The sequence below is a fragment of the Delphinapterus leucas genome, chromosome 12, assembly GCF_059928025.1.
Source record: "Delphinapterus leucas isolate spDelLeu-1000000601 "Yukka" chromosome 12, BTC_Dleu_Yukka2, whole genome shotgun sequence".
In the NCBI taxonomy this organism is placed as follows: Eukaryota; Metazoa; Chordata; class Mammalia; order Artiodactyla; family Monodontidae; genus Delphinapterus; species Delphinapterus leucas.
In genome coordinates, this window is record NC_143140.1 from 59,593,013 (window position 1) to 59,597,763 (window position 4,751).

The following is a 4,751-nucleotide window of genomic DNA, read 5'->3' on the forward strand; positions in this document are numbered from 1 at the left end:
TTTTCTTGTTTCTTGACGTAGGCTTGTAGAGCTATAAACTTCCCTCTTAGAACTGTCTTTGCTGCATCCCATAGGTTTTGGATCATGGTGTTTTCGTTGTCATTTGTCTCTAGGTATTTTTTGATTTCCTCTTTTATTTCTTCAGTCATCTCTTTGTCATTTAGTAACATATTGTTTAGCCTCCATGTGTCTGTGTGTTTTACATTTTTTTCCCCTGTAGTTGATTTCTAATCTCATAGCGTTGTGGTCAGAAAAGATGCTTGATATGATTTCAATTTTCTTAAATTTACTGAGGCTTGATTTGTGACCCAAGATGTGATCTATCCTGGAGAATGTTCCATGTGCACTTGAGAAGAAAGTGTAATCTTCTGTTTTTGGATGGAATGTCCTGTAACTATCAATGAAATCTAGCTGGTCTATTGTGTCATTTAAAGCTTCTGTTTCCTTATTTATTTTCATTTTGGATGATCTGTCCATTGGTGTAAGTGAGGTGTTAAAGTCCCCCACTATTATGGTGTTACTGTCGACTTCCTCTTTTAGAGATGTTAGCAGTTGACTTATGTATTGAGGTGTTCCTATGTTGGGTGGATATATATTTATAATTGTTATATATTCTTCTTGGATTGAGCCCTTGATCATTATGTAGTATCCTTCCTTGTCTCTTGTAACATTCTTTAAAGTCTATTTTATCTGATATGAGTATAGCTACTCCAGCTTTCTTTTGATTTCCATTTGCATGGAATATCTTTTTCCATCCCCTCACTTTCAGTCTGTGTGTCCCTAGGTCTTCTTGTAGACAGCATATAGATGGGTCTTGTTTTTGTATCCATTCAACAAGCCTGTGCCTTTTGGTTGGAGCATTTAATCCATTCACGTTTAAGGTAATTATTGATGTGTATGTTCCTATGACCATTTTCTTAATTGTTTTGGGTTTGCTTTTGTAGGTCCTTTTCTTCTCTTCTGTTGTTTCCCACTTAGAGAAGTTCCTTTAGCATTTGTTGTAGAGCTGGTTTGGTGGTGCTGAGTTCTCTTAGCTTTTGCTTGTCTGTAAAGCTTTTGACTTCTCCATCGAATCTGAATGAAATCCCTGCTGGGTAGAGTAATCTTGGTCGTAGGTTCTTCCCTTTCATCACTTTAAGTATATCATGCCACTCCCTTCTGGCTTGTAGAGTTTCTGCTGAGAAACCAGCTTTTAACCTTATGGGAGTTCCCTTGTATGTTGTCGTTTTTCCCTTGCTGCTTTGAATAATTTTTTTTTTTGCCTTTGTGTCAATTTGATTGCTATGTGTCTTGGTGTGTTTCTTCTTGTGTTTATCCTGTATGGGACTCGCTGTGCTTCCTGGACTTGGGTGGCTATTTCCTTTCCCATGTTAGGGAAGTTTTCAATTATAATCTCTTCAAATATTGTCTCGGGTCCTTTCTCTCTCTCTTCTCCTTCTGGGACCCGTAAAATGCGAATGTTGTCGCGTTTAATGTTGTCCAAGAGGTCTCTTAGGCTGTCGTCATTTCTTTTCATTCTTTTTTCTTTAGTCTGTCCTGCAGCAGTGAATTCTGCCATTCTGTCTTCCAGGTCACTTATCCATTTTCTGCCTCCGTTATTCTGCGATTGATTCCTTCTAATGTAGTTTTCGTTTCAGTTATTGTATTGTTCATCTGCTTTTTTGTTCGTTAATTCTTCTAGGTGTTTGTTTGTTAAACATTTCTTGCATCTTCTGGATCTTTGCCTCCATTCTTTATCCGAGGTCCTGGATCATCTTCACTATCATTATTCTGAATTCTTTTTCTGGAAGGTTGCCTGTCTCCACTTCATTTACTTGTTTTTCTGGAGTCTTATCTTGTTCCTTCATCTGGTATATAGCCCTCTGCCTTTTTATCTTGTCTTTCTGTGAATGTGGTTTTTGTTCCATAGGCTGCAGGATTGTAGTTCTTCTTGCTTCTGCTGTCTGCCCTCTGGTGGATGAGGCTATCTAGTGATATGTATGTTCTTATTACCTTTTGGTTAATTGTAGGTCCTTTTCCCTTTTTTGTTCTCTTTTCTTGTGACTTGATAACTAGCTTTAGTGTTGGGTTTGGACTGCTTTTGCTTTTTTGTGAGTGTATCTATTGTAGATTTTTAGGTTACCATAAGGTTTAGATATAGCATTCTATATATATACACAAGATTGTTTTAAGTTACTCGTCTCTTAATTTCAAATGCATTTCCAGTATCTTGCATTGGTACTCTCCTCTTCTGACAACTGCTGCTTTAGATATCCAATTTGAGTGTGGATGATTTCCCTTATGTTTGCGTTTCTAGTGAGCTTTCCCATTAAAAATTTTCTTATTTCTAGTCATGGCCTTTCTTTTCCACCTAGAAAAGTTCCTTTAGCATTTGTTGTAGAGCTGGTTTGGTGGTGCTGAATTCTTTTAGCTTTTGCTTGGCTGTAAATCTTTCAATTTCTCCGTCAAATCTGAATGACTGACAGCCTTGCTGGGTAGAGTATTCTTGGTTGCGGGTTTTTCCCTTTCATCACTTTATTTCATCACTTTAAGTATATTGTGCCACTCACTTCTGGCCTGAAGAGTTTCTGTTGAAAAATCAGCTGAGAACCTTATGGGGATTCCCTTGTATGTTGTTTGTTGCTCTTCCCTCATGGCTTTTAATGTTTTCTCTTTATCTTTAATTATTGTCAATTTGAATACTATGTGTCTCTGTGTGTTCCAACTTGGGTTGATCCTGTATAATACTCTGTGCTTCCTGGACTTGTGTCACTGCTTCCTTTCCCATGTTAGGGAAGTTGTCAGTTATTGTCTCCTCAAATATCTTCTCAGGCCTTTTCTCTCTCTCTTCTCCTTCTGGGACCCCTATAATGTGAATGTTGTTGCATTTGACGTTATCACAGAGGTCTTTTAAACTGTCTTCATTTTTTTAAAATTCTTTTTTCTTTATGCTGTTCTGTGGCAGTGATTTCCACCAGTCTCTCTTCCAGCTCATTTATTTATTCTTCTGCCTCACTTATTTGGTTATTGATTCCTTCTAGTGTATTTTTCTTTTCAGTTATTGTATTGTATATCTCTGTTTTTAGATCTTCTAGTTGTTTGTTAAACATTTCTTGATCTATGCCTACATTCTTGGATCATCTTTACTATCATTAATCTGAATTCTTTTTCAGGCAGATTGCCTATCTCCATGTCACTTAGTTGCTCTTCTAGAGTTTTATCTTGGTCCTTCATCGAGGACATATTTCTCTGCTGTCTCATCTTTTCTAACTTTCTGTGTTTGTGGTCTCTGTTTCTCAGGCTGCAGGTTTGTAGTTCCCTCGTGCTTCTGGTATCTGACCCCTGATGGGTGAGGTTGGTCCAGAGACTTGTTCAAGCTTCCTCGTGGGAGGAACTGTTGCCTGCCCACTGGTGGGTGGAGCTGGGTCTTCTCCCTCTGGTGGGCAGGGCTGTGTCAAGCAGTGTGCTTAGCTGTGGCTGTGCAGTCAGGATGAATTCAGGCAGCCTGTCTGCTGATGGGTTGGGCTGTGTTCCCACTCTGTTGGTTGTTTGGCCTGAGGCAACCCAGCACTGGAGCCTGCTCCCTGTTGGATGGGGCCAGGTCTTGGTTCCAAAATGGCAACCCTCAGGAGAGGTAACGCTGACAAGTATTACCTGGGGCTTCCACCGCCAGGTCCTTGCCCTCACAGTGAGCCACAGCCAACCTCTGCCTCCTCAAGACTCTCTGAGATCCACAGGTAGGTCTGCCCAGGCTCCTATGGAGTCACCGCTTTGCCCTGGGTCCCAGCGCGTGTGAAACCTTGTGTGAACCCTCCAAGAGTGGAGTCTCTGTTTCCATCAGTCCTGTGCAGCTCCTGCACTCAAGCCCCACTGACCTTCAATGCCAGATGCTCTGGGGGCTCCTCCTCCCAATGCCAGGCCCCCAGGCTGGGGAGCCTGACATGGGGCTCAGTTCACTCCTGTGGGAGAACCTCTGTGACATAATTATTTTCCAGTTTGTAGGTCACCCACCCGGCCGGTATGGGATTTTATTATATTGCAGAAGTGCCCCTCCTACCATTTCGTGTGGCTTCTTCTTTGTCTTTGGATGTAGAATATCTTTTTTGGTAGGTTCCAGTCTTTTTTACTGATGGTTGTTCAGCAATTAGTTGTGATTTTGGTGTTTTTGTGAGAAGTGAGCTCAAGTCCTTCTACTCCGCCATCTCGTCTCCTCCCCCATCCTGTTTATTTTAAAAGAATAAAAATAAGCCCATTAGGGTTTACCACAAGCAACATATTTCCATGAAAAATAACTATTTTCCAAAACAAACAAAAGAAATTACGAAAAGAGTGGTGGTGTTTCAACTTTTGCAAATCTCCTTACTATCCAGTTTAGCAGAAAATTGTTCATTTTAATACCTGCTTCTGCATTCACTGTGTTGCGATAGTATACATGAGGTAGTTTCTAGAAGATTCCACTATCATCTTCTCAGGAGTGAACAAAAAAAGGGAAAGAAAGTCTTAGTATTTTAATGAAAATACTTTTGCAGAAAGAGTCCCTGATCACACTGAGACCTCTGCACTAGGCTCTATAGAGATTTCCAAAAAGATTTGAATCCCTGGATAATTTGTGAACATTAGTATTATTTTTATTAGTTGTAAACTGAGACCTAAAGCAACAGGAGAACTAATCACATCCCTTGACATACTTATTTTAAGGTAATCTTTCTATTTTTTTAAAAAAAATTTGCATGAACTTTTCCACTGCTTCTTTCTGTGTACATCAGCTCTCT